Source organism: Lissotriton vulgaris, unplaced genomic scaffold, assembly GCF_964263255.1.
Source record: "Lissotriton vulgaris unplaced genomic scaffold, aLisVul1.2 SCAFFOLD_1312, whole genome shotgun sequence".
NCBI classification, from domain to species: domain Eukaryota; kingdom Metazoa; phylum Chordata; class Amphibia; order Caudata; family Salamandridae; genus Lissotriton; species Lissotriton vulgaris.
Window position 1 is genome coordinate 305,338 of NW_028241407.1, and position 20,166 is coordinate 325,503.

Sequence of the window (20,166 nt, forward strand, 5' to 3'; positions counted from 1 at the left end):
TAAACCAAGTTTTGGAATCTGGTCATTACCCAGAAATCTGGAAAAAAGTATTGATTTCATCCCTTCTGAAGAAATCCAATCTGGACCTCAATGAACAAACAAATGATCGTCCCATTGCTGGCCTACCTATTGTGGCCAAAGTCCTGAAAAAACAATTGAATGTAGTGCTGACCGACTATTTGGATGTAAATAATCTGTTGGGTACCTCCCAGCACGGTTTCCGCTCACGCCACTACACCAAATCCGCCTTAATTCTTGCTACTGAAGAGATTCGAAGGGTGATGGACGAGGGGGGGACCTATCAGCTGCGTTTGACACCGTGAACCATACAGTTCTGGTGCAGCGGCTGAGGGACATGGGGGTAGGGGCAACTGCCTTGGCCCTCCTGTCCTCCTTCTTGGAGAAAAGAGAGCAGAGGCTGTCCTGGGATGGCCTGAAGTCAGACAGCTTTCATCTCCCATGCGGTGTTCCACAGGGGTCTGCCCTTTCCTCGGCAATGTTCAACCTCTTCGTCGCACCACTGGCCAACCTTATCAGGAAGCATGGTTTCGTCCTGGTCTCCTATGTTGATGACTCGAGTCACAACTAGTCATCTCTATCACCAATCAGCCTGCGACTACAGCAGCCAGGTTCCATGTCTGTCTCAAGGAGATTATGACCCGGATGAGCCATAGCTTCCTGAAAATTAATACAGACAAGACAGAGGTGATGGAATTCGGCCCGGGCCAGCCCCTGTGGAACAGATCCTGGTGGCCAACTGAGGCCGGAGAATGCCCCGGCCCGGTAAAAAAGGTCAGAACCTAGGGATCATCTTCAATGACAAACTGAATTTTGGCACCAAGGTAAACAGCCTCACTTCATCCTGCTTTCTCTTATTAAAAACTCTGAGGAATGTTTTCCATACATCCCTCTAGAGCTTCAAAAGACGGTGATGGTAGCACTTTTACAATCTAAGTTGGACTATTGTAATGCCTTATTTTTGGGCATTGGCAAAATCCAAATCAGAAAACTAAATTTTCTGCAAAATGCCGCAGCGAGACTACTCCTGGGCATTCCCAAAGGACAGTCAACCTCTGCCGAAATTAAATCACTCCACCGGCTTTCAGTCAAACAGCGCGTAGAGTTCAAGTGCCTCAGCCTTGTGTACAAGGCAATATATGGTGATGGGGCTGAAGACATCAAAAAACTGTTCCCACCATATATCCCGCCACATACCCTCAGATCTGCCAGCTTGGGCCTCATTAAGATTGCAAAGACCCGACGGGCAAGATGGGGGGGTATGGCAATATCACAATGTGCGGCAAAGCTCTGGAACAAACTGCCACTACCGATGAAGATCCAACCCAACTTACAGCTTTTCAGTAAGAGCTTGAAAACCTTGTTGTTTACATCTGCATAGGCCTCCATCAGGCATGGTGCACCATTCCTGTCCACACACTCAGCGCCAAGGCGCAAGGGCGTTCGAGCGCTATACAAGCATATGAACATAAATATGTGCTTTAAATGGTTGATTAATTTTTATGGTTTTTAAGACCCGAAACAAAGACCAAATAGTATGAATGAATGGAAAAAATACATACAACTTGGACGACATAGCGGGCCCTATAGGAGCAGTTTTTCTAAGGTCTCTCTTATTGGGGTTTTTGTCTCTGGTATTGGGATTTAGTTGGGGGCAGTATTTGCCAATTTTTATTTTAGACTGATTTTTTGTTTCTCTTTTTATATGTAAATTGATATCTGGATGTGATTTATTTTTATGATCTTTTTATGTATGTATAATGTTGTTTGCACTGTGCCCTTATATGGTGCAGCTGAAATAATCCCTGTGTATAAGAAAGGTTCCCCCCTTCTATTGGGGAATTACAGGCGCATTATCCTCATAGATGTGATACAGAAGGTTGTCTCAAGGGTCACTCTAGAATGGCTATAGAGGTCATAAAGGACAATGATGCTCTTTGCTCTATACAAGCAGACTTTAGAAACCAAACTTCTACCATTGACCAGGTATTCTGCCTCAACTCCTCTACTGGAAAACAGAGGTGCTGGAGGGTGGCAGTCTGTGTCTGATCTTCATAGATATAAAATCAGCTTGTGACCTAGTTACGAGTATCAAACTCTGGTCTGTCCTATCCAACATGGGGTTTCCACCTACCTCTGAAATATCATCATGAGGATACATGAGAAGAACTATGCGCAGGTTTGATGTGGGAAACTAGGGGAGCTTTCTGAACAATTTCCAGTAACTAGGGGTGTACAACAGGGCTGTGTGTTGGCCCCGATGCTATTTTGTTTGTACATCAATGGGTTGGTGGATACTTTAAATGAGGTCAATGACAATGACATTCCCAGGTTTTGTTCTACCACAATTCCAACCCTGATGTTCACTGATGATTCCCTCTTCCTATCAAAATCTCCCATGGGGATTTCAAAGGATACTCAATGGGTTTAACTCATTTTGCATCAAGCGGGGTCTTGAGATTAACGTTTCAATTCCATGCATTCCACCAGAACCAACCCCGTGCTGAATGGAATCCTACTGGAGAAGGCTGTCATTTTTGAGAATTTGGGGATTACAATCAATGAGCACATGGACTGGGCTTTTCACATAGGGAATCAGAGGTTGAAACTAGCACAGAGTACAGGTGGCCTGGCTAAGGTTTATAGTTCTACATTCTCTAAGCCTCTTAACCCTCATGGAAATATACAAAACCCAATCCATTGGAGCCATTACTTATGAGGCAGAGCTATGGGGACACAGGTTTGGTAAAGACATTGTATTGGTAGAAAATAAATTCATGGGGGACTTATTGATGCTTCCCCCTAGCACCCACTGACTCCACTCCAACCAGATCTAGGGCTGTGCCCCATTTCAGAGACCCTTGCCTTAAGACTTCTCCTCTTCAGGAGGAGAATCTGGTCGACCCCAGAGCAGATCCCATACCAGGGGCCAAAAGCCTACCCTGGTTTTCTCCTCTTAGGAACACCCTGAGTTTCTTTATGGGATGACCCTCTAACAACCTTCCTGGCAATTTCCAAGAAGACACTTTGGATTGCTACAGAGCTTCCAGACTATCCTCTTTTAGGAAGGGCCCAACAGAGGTTATTCTGACGATGAATTTCCTACAGATTAAATACATTTAAAGATATGAAACTTTCTTACATGAGATCCAGTCAGTACTAGCCTGGAAGTTGTATGCGCAGTTCAGGCATCACTTGCTCCCCCTATGGACATTTACTAGTGCCTGTTTGAGGGAATTCGATCGGAATTGTCCCTCCTGTGGAACAGCAGAAGAAACTGAAGCACATGTACTTTACTTTGTGCAGCATATAAAAGAGTTAGACATATGTGGATAGTACAGATCTGCCGGAACTTAGGGATCTCTAACTACCTGGAGACCCCCAGATACAGAAATACAATTTCAACATTTGCGGTATCTAGATTCCTCTTTTTCAAATGGTGTTTTAGGAAAAGGTTCCTAGAATAAGGGATGGACAATTTATATTGACTAGAAAAGAGGGCTTCTCGGGTGAAGAAGACTAGTCTTATGCTGACATGGCATTTGATTTTGATATTACGTGCAGGGGGCCTAGATAGTAATTAATTCTACCTTAAGGCTTATTTTTAATAAATTAGCTTTTAAATTAAATTCAGACCTTAACGGGTGTATATTTAGGCGCGCCAAAGGCAATCCTGTCTGCGCCCTTAGCGCGTCCAGCGCCAGAACCCCCTGGCCGAACTGGGTCCCATATATATATGGTAGGCAAAAACTGCTCTAACTGCGAGGAAACACGTGCACATCCCACAACATACTCCCTCAGCACCTGGGTGGGGCCGGGGCTCGCTGCACAGACTGCTCCTTTTGTATTAACCCTGATGGCTCCTTGACCCCTATGTTTACAAACACGCCAGGAAAAGGGTGGGACGATAATGTGCCTGTAAACCAAAGAAACAGAGAAAATGGCTGCAGGGAAAAAGTCACGCACAGGACCAAAAATGACCCTAAGGCAACACCAATGGCATCTGCCAAGTGTCTTTTGCTCAATGCCCGCTCTGTAGTTAAGCATAAACACGAGCTAGAAGATCTAATCCAACTCACTACACCAGACTTAGTCTTCGTGACCGTAACCTGGATAGACATCACATAAGCGCCAGACTGAAATATTGCTGTACCAGCATGCTACGCTTTCCTCTCACAAGATAGGAAGATAAGTAAGGGGGGGCATAGCAATCATTTATCGCGACCATTTAAATGTACACATGGAGGCAATCTCTGCTCTGCCTGCAGAAGCATTGCATTTCTGCATACAATTAAACAACCTATCGTCATTCCAGGGGATACTAATCTACCGTCCGCCGGGTACCAATGCGGCATTCTCCCATGCCCTCTTGACGTTCCTGGAATCATCTACTGATCCCCTTTTCCTCACAATCCTTGGGGACTTTAATTACCATCTAGAATCTAAAAATAATTCTGTCTCCATCAGTCTACTGGACAATCTAGAGGCATTTAGCCTTAACCAGCTCATAACCGAACCCACACACCAGGCAGGACATATATTAGTCGGAATTTTCACAAGCAATCCAGATATTACTCTGACCAACCTGTGAGCCTTGCCATGGACAGATCATAAGGCTATTTATTTTAACATCAGAGTTACACAGCCGCATCTCTGCATGCCGGCCAAATCAACGAAGGTCCACATCAGGCGCTGGAATAAAGTCAAAGATAGTGACTTTGAGTCGGCCTTTGGCCATTTCCCTGCTTCACTAGAAACAGATAACAATGTAGCAGCCCTCCGTTTCAATGGCTGGTTACTATCAGCAGCCGATCAGGTGGCCCCCAAACAACTTGTGACAGTAAAAATAGCCAAGATATCATCACCCTGGTACACTCCAGAGCTTAAATGCCTAAGAACCAACTACAGGAGAGCTGAGCGCTTTTGGAGACAAGATTACAACGCCACTATGAAATCCACATATAACTGAGTTATTTCTCAATATAAGGAGGCAATCACTGGCACAAAAATCTTTTTTTCACTACCAAAATAAAGGAGGCCGGCAACTCCACAAAGGAACTGTGTAAATTTGTTAACTTGCTAGCTAAGCCACAACAGGAAAATGCTTTTAAGCCCGATCAAACCTTGTGCAATAAACTCGCCGGGTATTTTCAAGACATGGTGCAAGGAATTTACAATGATTTCTTTACTGCCCCAGCACCTCAGGACATACAAATACAAATGGGACCTACCCACTGTTGATTATCCCGCTTTCAGCCAATAACCAACGAGGAAACACAAAAACTACTGCTTTCCATAAAATCCAGTTCCCCTACCACCCCTTCCCTTCCTCCATTATGCATCAAGTTGCCTACGAGATTTACGACAATCTTACTCCCCTCTTAAATCAAGTCCTGGAATCTGGCCATTACCCAGAAATCTGGAAAAAAGTATTGATTTCCTTCCTTCTGAAGAAATCCAATCTGGACCCCAATGAACCAAAAAATTATCGTCCCATTGCTGGCCTACCAATTGTGGCCCAAGTCTTGGAAAAACAATTGAATGTAGTGCTGACCGACTATTTGGATGTAAATAGTCTGCTGGGTACCTCCCAGCACAGTTTCCGCTCACGCCACTCCACCAAATCTGCCTTAATTCTTGCTACTGAAGAGATTCGAAGGGTGATGGACAAGGGGGGGACCTATCAGCCGCATTTGACACCATGAACCATACAGTTCTGGTGCAGCGGCTGAGGTACATCGGGGTAGGGGGAGCCACCTTGGCCCTCCTGTCCTCCTTGGGGAAAAGAGAGCAGAGGCTGTTCTGGGATGGCCTGAAGTCGGACAGCTTTCATCTCACATGCGGTGTTCCACAGGGGTCTCCCCTTTCCCCGACAATGTTCAACCTCTGCGTCACAGACTGATTTTTTGTTTCTCTTTTTATATGTAAATTGATATCTGGATGTGATTTATTTTTATGATCTTTTTATGTATGTATGATGTTGTTTGCACTGTGCCCTTATATGGTGCAGCTGAAATAATCCCTGTGTATAAGAAAGGTTCCCTCCTTCTATTGGGGAATTACAGGCGCATTATCCTCATAGATGTGATACAGAAGGTTGTCTCAAGGGTCACTCTAGAATGGCTATAGAGGTCATAAAGGACAATGATGCTCTTTGCTCTATACAAGCAGACTTTAGAAACCAAACTTCTACCATTGACCAGGTATTCTGCCTCAACTCCTCTACTGGAAAACAGAGGTGCTGGAGGGTGGCAGTCTGTGTCTGATCTTCATAGATATAAAATCAGCTTGTGACCTAGTTACGAGTATCAAATTCTGGTCTGTCCTATCCAACATGGGGTTCCCTCCTACCTCTGTAATATCATCATGAGGCTACATGAGAAGAACTATGCTCAGGTTTGATGTGGGAAACTAGGGGAGCTTTCTGAACAATTTCCAGTAACTAGGGGTGTACAACAGGGCTGTGTGTTGGCCCCGATGCTATTTTGTTTGTACATCAATGGGTTGGTGGATACTTTAAATGAGGTCAATGACAACGACATTCCCAGGTGTTGTTCTACCAGAAGTCCAACCCTGATGTTCACTGATGATTCCCTCTTCCTATCAAAATCTCCCATGGGGATTTCAAAGGATACTCAATGGGTTTAACTCATTTTGCATCGAGCGGGGTCTTGAGATTAACGATGCCAAGACGAAATTTATGGTTTTCAATTCCATGCATTCCACCAGAACCAACCCCGTGCTGAATGGAATTCTACTGCAGAAGGCTGCCATTTTTGAGAATTTGGGGATTACAATCAATGAGCACATGGACTGGGCCTTTCACATAGGGAATCAGAGGTTGAAACTAGCACAGAGTACAGGTGGCCTGGCTAAGGTCTATAGTTCTACATTCTCTAAGCCTCTTAACCCTCATGGAAATATACAAAACCCAATCTCTTGGAGCCATTACTTATGAGGCAGAGCTATGGGGACAAGGGTTTGTTAAAGACATTGTATTGGTAGAAAATTAATTCATGGGGGACTTATTGATGCTTCCCCCTAGCACCCCCTGACTCCGTTCCAACTAGATCTAGGACTGTGCCCCATTTCAGAGACCATTGCCTTAAGACTTCTCTTCTGGAGGAGAATTTGGTCGACCCCAGAGTAGACCCCATACAGACAAGCTCTTAAAGAACTGGGAATCCAGGGACAAAACACCTACCCTTATTTTCTCTTCTGTGGGGTTACCCTGACTAGTATAGGACTAGTTTTTGTATGGGATGACCCTCTAACAACCTTCCTGGCAATTTCCAAGAAGAAACTTGTGGATTGCTACAGGGCTTCCAGACTGTCCTCTCTTATGAAGGGCCCAACAGAGGTCATTCTGACAAGGAATTTCCTACAGATTAAAGAAATGTAACGATATGAGACTTTCTTTTTTTTTTTATTATTTTTTTTTGTAGCAACATTCAGTCAAACAATATAGTAAAACAAAATTAATCGACATATTTAACATATTTCAGAAATATTAAGAATCAGAGCAGGGTAATTATGCCTATTAATCAATATCTACATCAGCTGTTAGAAAAAATAGAAAAAGACAAACCAGAAAAATCAACATATCCAAGATTATATACTCGATACCGTATTTTCTACAATATGATCTTAACAAATCAAGATATAGTAATCAGAGTAGGCGACTTCACATTGGAATACCAGTTAGAAATTGGGGCCCAAATCTGGTTCCCAAGAAGTCTAGTTTTTTTACCCCTAGTATTATAAATTGAAATCTCCTGTTTATATGTGGCGAGGAAACGACCAAGCCACATCTGAAATGTGGGTGGCTCCAGATCTTTCCATCGGGCAGCAAGAATGATACGTAAAATTGCAGTTGCTAAGAACATGGATCTTTGCTCCTAGATGCTATGGCCCAGAGAATCGTCATGGCCCATCAGATAAAGGGTTACTGAGTCTTTTATATTCCGTCCAAAAACCTGGGCCCAAAATTTCATTATCACCGTTTTTAATAGGTCTAATTTGGGGCATTCGGCAAACATATGGATTAAATTTGCTTGAGGTTGTTTACATCTTGGGCAATTATCATCAGCTCGCAGGCCCCATGAGAATAATTTGGCTGGTGTATAATACAGGTCATATATAACTCTATAATATTGAGCTTTAAGGTTGGAGGCAATAAACAATTTTGATGATAAAGCTAATGAAAGATCAATGTCTATATTTGGATTAGTCAACATTAGAGCCCAGGCTTGCTCTACTCGCTCCAAATCATCTCTGACATTTTCCATAAGCATTTCATACAGGATACCTATACTGGTAGATTGCTTCCCAACAATAGAAAAAAAATGAAAGTGGCTTAGTTCAATTTTGGGAGTGCAGTCACGAATATATGTAGAAATGTGAAAATATTTAAGAAAGTCAGTGGCAGGAATGGTATATTTCTGTTGAAGCCATTCAAAGGTAGTAATACCAACTGGATTTAAAAAATCTGCCACTGTCTGAATACCTATATTCGCCCATCTCCGGGAGGTACTATCGTTAGGGCAAGCCGGAATAATTGAACTATCCCACAAGGGAGAGCCCAGGTCTAACCCAAGTAGGTGACATCCTGCCTATGAGTTGGACAGACCACTCGCTCATCAAACTCTACATTAAGAATGCTACAACAAGCAAAACCAAACCCCACCCGCCCCCACAATTTTCGTACCGAAACTGGAAAGCGCTAGAAAAACTCAGCACCTCCACCGGAATCTTCGAGGTGGAAGACAGTTTCACCATTACCAACTCAGTGGAAGATAACTACAGGTCCTTTAGCTCAAGAATTACCTCCCTTGCGGACTCTGCTGCCCCTCTTAAACTCTGTAAACCGAAAGGTAGAGCCTCGGCTCCTTGGTACAACGATTCTTTGAAAACCCTTAAATCAGCCTGTAAACAAGCCGAGAGAAAGTGGAGACACGGATACTGTAACAACAATAAAATTCTCTGGAAGAAGGCACTCCGTGACTACAAGTCCGCTATTGCAGAGAGTAAAGCGAACTACTACTGCTCTACCATTACCAATGCGGCCAACAGCCCAAAAAGCATATTCCAGATTCTGGACAATATCTTACACCCTGACTGCGTCAAAAATTCCATCCCCCCTTCTCAGTCCCTTTGTGACAGCCTCGCTCAGTTTTTCACTGATAAAATCGAGACTATTATTAATAACCTGGCAACACCTCCGTCTTCCACTCTTTCCACCCTCCCCGAAATCAACTCCACCAACCCTGAATCTCTGAGGCCAACCTGTTCTCCCACGAATAAATTGCTGGCTTTCCCTCTTATTTCTCAAGCAGAATTTGAAATAGTAGCACAGGGCATCACTTCCGGATCCCCTCTTGACCCTCTGCCACCGAAAATATGGAAAACCTGTGGGCACCAACTATATCACACCCTTCGGTTGATTTGTAATCAATCCCTGAGCTGTGGCGTTGTTCCCCGCTCCTGGAAGCAAGCGCTTATTACCCCGCTGCTAAAGAAACCCACGCTAAATCCAGACTGTCTGTCCAATTTCCGCCCCATATCACTCCTGCCATTCCCAGTGAAGGTGCTCGAACGCTGGGTCAGTAAATGCCTCTCAACCCACCTCGAGCAGCACCACTTTCTGGACGAATTCCAATTTGGGTTTCGCCCAGCCCATGGCACTGAAACCGCGGTGCTCACGGCCATGGAGGAGCTCCGAATGCGCGCAGACAGGGGCCAAGCTGCGGCCCTCATTTTACTTGACTTGTCTGTCGCATTCGATACTGTCAATCATAGAGTCCTGCTCCAGCGGTTGAGAGCGGCAGGGATTGACGGCACGGCCCTGATCTGGTTTCACTCTTACCTCAGCGACAGAAAACAAGCTGTCTCCCTCCCCCCTTTCCAATCGGTCTTCTCCCCGGTCCCTCACGGTGTCCCCCAGGGTTCCTCTATCAGTCCGATTCTTTTTAACGTTTACTTAAAACCTCTGGTCACGTTAATTAAGTCACACAACATGACCACAGTAAACTATGCGGACGACACACAGCTCCTTCTCTCGTGGGAAGGCGAAGACTCCATCTCCTTACAAGCCTTCCACGACTGCCTACGAGACACGGCATGCTGGTTGCACCGGAACTCACTTCAGTTCAACTCCTCGAAGACCGAGGTGATGTACTGCCCTGCGAGTCGCATACCCCGCCCTCTGCCCGCTGAGTTCTGGCCCCCGGAGAACTCCAACAACCCCCCACCAGTTACCACCGTTCGCAACCTGGGCGTCATGCTCAACCATCAATTGAGCATGGAAACACAGGTCTCAAGAACAGTCGCAACCTGCACCGGCCTTATGCGCTCACTGCGCAAAGTCTTGCCTCTGCTTCCATCCTCCGCCAGAGCACTAGTAGTCAGGTGTACTATTCTTAGTCGCCTTGACTACTGCAACGCCCTGCTGCTTGAATCTCCGGCGACACTACTGGACAGACTCCAACGAGTCCAGTCGGCAGCAGCCAAACTGGCTCTGGGATGGACCAGGAGATCCTCGGCCACTGCCGCACTGGCCGAGCTGCATTGGCTGCCTTTGAGGCAACGCATTGCCTTCAAGGCCCTTTGCCTGGTCTTCAAGGCACTACATGGAATAGGACCCAGACCTCTTCAACGTCTGTTCTCCTGGTATACCCCCACCAGAACACTTAGGTCCACAACTGCTTGCCTCGCGAGAGTGCCCAGATGTAAGAAGGCCAGGATGGGAGGAAGATCGTTCAGAGTAGCTGCAGCCAAGCTATGGAACAGTCTGCCTGCCGACATTCGCCATATCCCTCATCTCCTCCCATTCAGGAAACGTATCAAAACTTGGCTCTTTCCCCTGTCCCTATAAAAAACCGGCCATTCCCAGCCCGCCCCCGTCTATAAACCACATGAGTAGCTACCACAAAAGCCCCACACGGTATCTGCCATTGCATTGGGAGTACCTCTGGGATATAAATTTCACCACTCTGACCGACCTGACAAAATAGGTGGCGGTATCGCCATAATTTACAAAGAGTCCCTCAAACTAGACATCTTGGACAAACAATGCTGCAAAGAGATGGAAACTATGGTTTTCAGAGTTATTCTCCCAAACAGAAAAGCTAGTAAAGGAGTACTCATATATAGACCACCCCCTCCTTGTCCCAATTTCTCTACATCTCTCCTAGAGATGCTTGGCCCTTATATACGGGCTAATGGGGATTTTCTCCTTCTTGGAGATTTTAATATTCATACCGACCAAACTGACTCCATAGGCGCTAAAAGTCTGACTACCGACATGAACACCATCGGTCTGACACAAAAAAATCAGGATCCCACCCATGAAGGTGGACACTGTATTGACCTGATTTATACCAACTTTGACAATATATTGTGTCATAAACCCATCCAACTTAATTGGTCAGATCATTTCTTACTTCAATTTACAATTCTTCAAGCCAATGCAGGTCCCCACAAGAAAATCCTACCCCCTTCCATACGCAGACAGTGGCATAAAATCACACTGGACACGTTACAAAAGGCGTGGGAAAAACCCGAGACTAGAGACACCGAAGTGGTTGAACACAAGCTAACTATGTTCCAACAATCCCTTACCACAGCCTTTGACAAAATTGCCCCCTTGAAAACATTCAAACAATTCCCTGCAGCTAAGCAGGAGAAATGGTATACCGAGGCCCTTAGGAAAGAGAAACAAGAATGCAGGAGGATAGAAAAAAGATGGAGGAAATCACACTCCGAGGAGAACGAAAAAGCATACCGCACAGCGCAAAACAACTATTACAAACATATTAAAGCTGCCCGCAAAAACACCATTGCTCAACAACTATTAGAAGCAGGCAATTCTCCCAAAGAATTGTATAGGATTCTGGAAACTTTTACTAAACCCATGGCCTGCACAAGTCCAGATGACTTCTCACAAAATCTTTGTGAAGAGGTCTCACTGTACTTTGAAAACAAAATAGAGAAAATCTATGAAAAAATTCTGGCATCCCAACCAAATAGTGATATCATGAATACCTCCTCCTCTAATAACAACACAAACTTCACATTAACTACATTTCCTCCTGTCAATACCGAAGAGCTCCATACCATCATGACCCAAGTAAAATCTGGATCACCGAATGACCTCATTCCTGTCAAAACCCTGATTTCTCTCCGTACCTTGCTAGCCCCTTACATTCAGGACGTAATAAATCAGTCTTTGAAAGAGGGAAAAGTACCAGCTGAGTGGAAAAATGCAGTGGTGAACCCCATCCGCAAGAATGCGGCACTCCCGTGGACAGAGCTTTCCAACCTCCGTCCCATCTCCCTTCTGCCTTATTACAGCAAGATGGCCGAGAAACATGTTAATGCTCACCTGTCTAGTTATATCGAGGCAGCGGGCGGCCTAGACCACTCGCAATCTGGTTTTAGGCCTAACCATAGCACCGAATCGGCTCTCCTCTCAGTGACAGATAACATCAGAATGTCACTTGACAGGGGGAGCTCAGTGATTCTGGTGCTATTGGATTTGTCCGCTGCCTTCGACACGGTGTCGCACGAAATTCTTCTCGACCGTCTGAAGGCAGTGGGAGTAAAAGGGACCGCCCTTGCATGGCTTGAAAGCTTTCTCGAAGACAGACAACAAGAGGTCAAATTAGGCTCTCACAAATCTGTCTGCAGGAAGCTCACCAAGGGTGTGCCACAGGGCTCATGTCTGAGTCCCACGTTATTTAACGTATATGTGGCCCCCTTGGCAGAGATTATAAGATCTTACGGGTTCTCTCCAATCTCCGACGCTGACGACACTCAGCTGCTGTTTCCCTTCCAGACCATCACTCCTGCTGTCATGAAATCTTTTCAAGACGGCATGAGAGCAGTGGCGGGATGGATGGCTCAGAACTTCCTCCAGTGCAACGTGTCCAAAACGGAGGTCATGTTGTTCGGAGGGGCCACCTTGCTCTGGTCGCCTGATTGGTGGCCACCTGAGCTAGGACCTGTCCCAGCGCCCAAACTTACCATCAAAAATCTGGGAGTACGCCTAGACCAAGCTCTGATAATGAAAGACCACGTCAATCAGGTTACGGGAACATGTTTCCGTACAATTGGTCTCCTACGGCGTATCTTCCCCTTCCTACCCAACATCCATAGGAAGACGCTGGTACAGGCACTAATCCTTGGACGAGTGGACTATTGTAATAGTCTACTCTTCTCCGCCAACCAGGAACAACTACGCAGACTGCAGGTGGTGCAGAATACTGCGGCAAGACTCATCCTGAATGTTCCCCCCCGTACTCCTTCCCGCCCTCTTCTCTCCCATCTCCATTGGCTTCCAGTGCAACAGCGTATTAATTTTAAAATCTGCTGCATTATGCACAAGTGTATATATGGTTCTGGCCCCAAATATCTAAAAGAAATTTTTCTTCCATATTCTCCTGGACGGGCTCTGCGCTCTAGCAATATCATGCTGCTACATGTCCCTAAAGTCTCCAGAGCAAGACAGGGGGGACGTGCACCCTCCTATAAAGGCCCTCTGTTGTGGAATTCTCTTCCTCCTCAGCTGAGACTTACGCCCAATCTTTTCTCCTTCAGAAAAAAATTAAAAACTCACCTGTTCTCGCACGAATAACATGGTCACTCCTGCTGTCATCCACTTACTACAGTCTGCCCAAGTCATGCAAGCTACGCGCGGAGATACCCCTTCGGGGCTGATTCATGCGCGATACAAGACTTTAAATAAATAAAATAAATACCAGCGCCAGGATACCTGCCAGGTGACAGTCGCGCTTTATAAATATTTTAAATAAATAAATAAATAAATAATTAAACAAGGGAGTATATTTAGTGAACTTTGGGATCTTCAGTTGTTTTGATGTAAATTTCCAGACCTTCCAGGCATCAACAACAACTTTGAACTTAATTTTTTTAAAATAGGATGGTTCAACCTGCCTCATAAATAACCCCTGACATTTAGTCCCCAGGCTAAGCTCATAGATAGAAGGGATACAATAATGTTCATTATTACGTACAGTACGTGAGTTTAACAGAGGGCCCATGTGTTGGATCAGTGTTGCCCATAACTATAATGTTAAATTAGGGATAGCTAATCCCCCCTTTCTAATGGTAGAGTTAAGTATGGTAGAGCCCTTCTAATTTTACCGTAACTCCAAATAAATTTAGACATGAAGGAGTCAAGAGTCTTTATATAGTTACCTCCGGCCAAGAGCGGTATTGTTCGAAATAGATAGAGTATTGTTGGGAAGATGTACATTTTTAGATAGTTGGCCATTCCGATAATAGACAGATGTAAGTTGTCCACTCTTCTAAGATCTTCTTTAATCTTCTTATTCAGGGGGGTATAGTTAAGGTGATTAATTTCGCTCACGTTGGAGGATATAATGACCCCTAAGTATGTGGCTTGTTTAACTTTATAAGGGCTTTCAAATATCGTATTATTCGTGCATAGGACCATTGTTTTATCCCTGTTAAGGGAATAGCCTGAGTAAATACCAAAAGTATAAGTAATTAGTTCAATTTCGCTAATCGCCTCAGTTGGGTTTGTTGTTAGAACAGCCACGTCATCGGCGTAGGCCAGAATTTTCGTTGAGAATCGATCCACCGTAACAGGTTTAATAAGAGGTGAGGAAAGAAGTTTTAAAATAAGGGGGTTTATATAAAGGGCAAATAATAACGGGGAACAGGGACAGCCCTGTCTTGTGCCTCTTTGTATCTCAATAAACTCTGACTGCGAGTCACATATCCGGCCTTTATAGCATTGATGAATTTGTACCCGATGTTGTTCAACGCCAGTATGTTCCACAGAAATTGCCAGGAAACACGGTCAAATGCCTTTTCGGCATCGAGTAGGATCATCGACATCCTACCCCCCGTGGCGCCCATGATGTCAAAAAGGGCAATGGCTCTGCGGGTATGATCTGTGGTACCCTTCCCCGTGATAAAGCCATGTTGCCACGGGGAGACAAGACGTTCGATGACCCGACTCAACCGATTAGCTAGGACCTTGGCATATAATTTGGAGTCGGAGTTTATAAGAGAAATGGGTCTGTATGATGATGGGAGATGTGGGGGTTTGCCTTTTTTAGCAAATATTGCTATATTGGTATGCTTCCAAGATTCTGGTGGTATTGAATTACATTGGACCCCTAGAAAAAGATTTAATTATGTAGGGTAATATTTGTTTGTTTAATATTTTGTAGAGGTCCAAGGGAATTTTGTCGGGACCTGCGGCTTTGCCATTTGCGAGCTCCGCTAGCGCCCGTTCCAGTTCTACAATCGAGATGTCCCTATCCAATTCTTCTTTAATTGATTCATCAATCAGTGGGTTGTGGCCTATCTCTAATAGCCAGTTGTTGAGAAAAGTTTTTAATTCTCTGCTAGAGTATTGATCTTCATTTTGATATAATTTTTGATAGTACCTCTGGAATACTCCTATTATGTCCTGTGCGGAGGTATATTGGTGACCCTCGTACTCAATCATTTTTATGTTATTGTATGATTGTTTTTGGCGTGTACGTAAGGCTAACTGCCTGCCAACATTTTCCCCAGATTCATATAGACTTCTTTTGTTTGATTCATATGTTTCTGCGGCTTTCCTAATTAATGAGCTGTTGATTTCAGTTTTCAAAACTGTTATTTTATGAAGAGTATCATAGGCTAGGTCTCCTTGATGGATCTGGGTTGCATGTTGAGCTTCGAGTTTGGACAGCTCCAGGTTAAGCTCATAGTTGTTGATATCTTCCCTCTTTTTCCTTTTGGCAACAAAAGAAATAGTTTCACCCCTTAGTGCTGCTTTAAAGCAATCCCATACAATCAGTCTAGACGCACTAAATCTATTACAGTCAAAAAAACCCTGAGCCCAGGATGTTATATGGGTTATATATTCCGCATTGACAAGTAACTTTCTGTCAAAGGTCCATTGCGATTTGGGTATATTATGACTAGGCAGATTGATGATAAGGGTAAGTGCATTATGGTCCGATATTGTTCTTGGGGATTTGATTATATCTAATATTTCGGGATCCATCAAGGAGGTCATGATGTAATCGATTTCGGACATATTTATTGTGGGGGTATGAAAAGAAAGTGAAACCAGAATCATGATGTTTTTTCAAGTCCCAGACATCTCGCAAATTATGGTTATCCATTAATTGGCGTATGGCCCTGTATACCTTAGGCTTACGGCCATTGTAGTTCAGGGGCAATTGATTAAGAACATAAGCCCCCACTGAAATATTAAAATCTCCACAGAGGATAAGAGGAGAGGGCCAGGAGGCTAGTTCTAGATCTAGATCCCTGAATGTTGTAGGGTCATCTAAGTTTGACCCGTAAATTGCACAGATCGTGGGACCCAGTTCTAATTGTACTATAGCCCACCTTCCATGTTTGTTAGCTAATTTGCGTCTAGGATTACCAAGTAGTGGTTTGGCCAGAATTGCAACCCCCCTGGTTTTAGCTATTTGGGAAGTGGCTACGATCACATTATACCCTGGGATCTTCAAGAGGTCTTTATCGGAATCTGCTATATGAGTTTCTTGCAGGCACAGTATGTCAACTGGATCTTGCTTCAATAGTTGATATAGCTGTGCCCTTTTGTTTCTGTCATTCAGGCCTGCAATATTCCAATTACAAAGTTTTAATCTCCCCATTTAATATGGCAATTCTGAACTTAGACTTAACCGCATGGTGAAGTATATATATACATGTTTCAATCCACATGTTCCTATTCTGATTTATCCCTTTCCTCCCTTTAGCCGTCACATGATCCCGTATTCTAGGCAAAAAGATTGTTTGAAATTGATTTATTTGTCTGAAGTTGCTATTAATTTGATTTCTCCCCCCCTGCCCCCACCCTCAACTCCCCTCACCCCACTCACCAATCCATGATATGAGACTTTCTTAGATGAGATCCAGCCAGTACTAGCCAGGAAGTTGTATGTGCAGTTCAGGAATGGCTTGTTCCCCCTGCGCACATTTACTACTGCCTGGTCGAGGGAATTCGATTGGAATTGTCCCTCCTGTGGAACAACAGAAGAAACTGAAGTACATGTACTTTACTTTTGTCCAGCATATAAAAGAGTTAGACATATGTGGATGGTACAGATTTGCAGGAACTTAGGGATGTCTAACCACCTAGAGGCCCTCAGATACTGAAATACAATTTCAACCATGCAATAGTGTTCACAGTATGTAGATTCCTCTTTTTCAAATGGTGTATTTGGAAAAGGTTCCTAGAATAAAGGATGGCTAATTCATATTGACTAGAAAAGAGGGCTTCTCGGTGAAAAAGACTAGGCTTATGCTGACATGGCATTTGATTTTGATATTACGTGTAGGAGGCCAAGATAGTAATTAATTCTATCTTAAGACTTATTTTTAATTAATTTGCTTTTGAATTAAATTTAGACCTTAACGTGTATATAATTGACTTATGTGCTTTTAATGTTTGATGAATTTTTACAGTTTTTAAAACCCGAAACAAAGACCGAATGAATGGAAATAATACATACAACTTGGACGACTAGAGGAGTAGTTTTATAAGGTCTCTCTTATTGAGGTTTTTGTCTCTGGTATTGGGATTTCGTTGGGGGTAGTATTTGCCAATTTTTATTTTATGATTGAATTTTTGTTTTCTCTTTTTACATCTACATTAATATCTGTATGTGATCTGGTTTTATGATCTTTTTATGTATGTATAATGTTGTTCGCACTGTGCACTTTTATGGTTCATCGAACCAAAATAAAGTTAATATGATGACGAATTTTGGGATCTTATTAACTCTCCCTATAACACATCAATCAAACGTGAAGGTGGGCGAGTCAATAAAAATTCTTCAAGTAGATAGAGTATACCCCAGAAATATTGTTACCGGAGGTAAGTAACCTTTTCCTATGATGGACTTGGTAGAGGGTTGACGCACTGATGAGATGATATCTACCACCTCCGGTGGCAGCTGCAAGGAGTTCATATGTCCTCTGTGGATCTCCAGGCATGAAGGAGAATGCCTCTGAAATTGGGATGCAGCACCATTCCCTCCGACTGGGAGAGAAGGTCTAGTCTCCATGGCAGCTTGAGAAGGGAACATCTGGAGAAGCGCTGAAGGTCTTCATACCACACTCCCTTGGCCAATCTAGGGCGATGAGAATTACTTAGAACTGGGTCTTAGTGCATCTTCCACAGAACACAAGAAATGAGGGGAAATGTGTAGTGCCCTTGAAAGTGTCAACTCAACTGAAACATGTCCCACAACACCCCATGAAGGGATACTGGGGGGCACAGATCTGCTGGCATTGAGCATTTTCCAAAAAGGCAAACAAGTCCACCTGAGGAGTACCCCAGCAGGTGAAGATATCCTAAGCTAATACCCATAGTGGACGCCACTCATAATCGGCAAACCACTCCTACTGCAGCACTGGGGGAGATTATGATGGAGTCAGACGGGTCTCCCCCGTACTGTAGCCACTGCTCATAGAGGCACCACTGCAGGGTTCAAATGAGCCAAAGAACATGCAGGACTAGGAGAATGCAGAGACCCATCAGACCTGAGAGTCAGAGGACCTTCAGAACTGTGACTCTCCCGGTGTGCTGGAAAGAAGGAACCATTGCAGTCCTCAGAGGTGGAGGAAAGGCCTGGAGCAGAGTGGTGTCCAGTATTGACCTTATGAACTGGATATGTGGGCGTCGGGTGGGATTTCGGCTCATTCGACCAGAACCCCGGTCAAACAGTAGGGCTACACTTGACTGTAGATGGGGAGATACCGCCTCTGGAGATCCAACTTTGATTAGCCAATCATTCAGGTTTGGGAAAATAGGTATGACCAACCTTCGGAGATGGATTGAAACCACTGCCATCACCTCTGAAATCTTGAGGTGCCGATGTTAACTCAAAGGGTAGCACTACAAACTACTACTGCATAGAACCCCCTACAAAACATAGATACCTCTGATGCAAATGCAGGGCCAGGATGTGGTTGATTGGCACTGTACAGTCTACTGGTTTCAATGCCGGTTACATTAGAGCTAGAGTTTGTCTCTTGAAATTTTCCATTTTGACCTGTAGTGTGATCGGAAGCAGTGTCAACTGCGCTCTTCGTCCCTGGCCCAGCGTATAAAGCGCCTCGCCTCATGGTCCTTGATGGCCTTCGTGTGCTTGCTCTGGCAGGAGTAACAAGACCAGTAGGCGTGGTCTGAATCGAGGCACTAGGGGCAGATGAAGAGGGGCTCTGTTCTAGATCTCAGTCCTTCCCAGTCCCTACAGGGTTTGAACCCTGATCTCTAGGGAGGAGACACAATACTCCACTTGTTGGAAAATGCCTGTGGGAAAACATAAGACTCTTTGAGAGAGTAAGCGCTGGACCAGCACCATAGGAGTAGGTAAAAGGGAATTGATGACCTTGTGCTGGGATGCTTTGGTGATGTCATCGGATGCTGCTTTTGCTACTGATGCAATGCTAGAGTCTACTACTGGCAATGTGATAGCCTTGAAGATTCCTGATCCAGACTGGCACCTGGGATTATGCTATAAGTGAGGAAGCGTCAGGTAGAAGCATCCATCAGATGAGATCTCTCTTTAGACGCTTGACTCTCACTGGTTCACAAAACCTTCAATGCAAAACATGCAGTGATGGACAGAACTCTGGCGGCATAGATGTGCTGTGCTCAGTCTGGTATTTAACAGCAAGTAACAGTTTCCTTTCCAAGTTCTGGAAGTGACCTCATCCCAAATTACCACTACAAGATGGTTGTGATGATGCACAGCAGCAAGGACTAGGCACTTTGTTAAAATGAACTCAGTGGAATGCATTAGTTTCTACCATCTTTGGCTACTAAAGGTGTTCCTTTTCTGTCTTGTGACATGAATATTTTATCGGTGATCTCCTTCGTCTATACAAGGCTGGGTTATGAGAACACTGTATTTGGTGGCTCCAGCAACACAAAAGCAAATTTCTGATGATTCTGAATGCTATGGTCTATCTTATTTGTGGGCTAAGAAAGTCTAAAATGCATCAAAAACTTTCACTATTTGCTCACGAGGCAGCATATGCTTTTTAAGTTCGTGCATTCACCAGCAGAGTTTATAAAATGAGGGTTCCTTTTAGCTTGTAAACACAAACCTGAATATAATT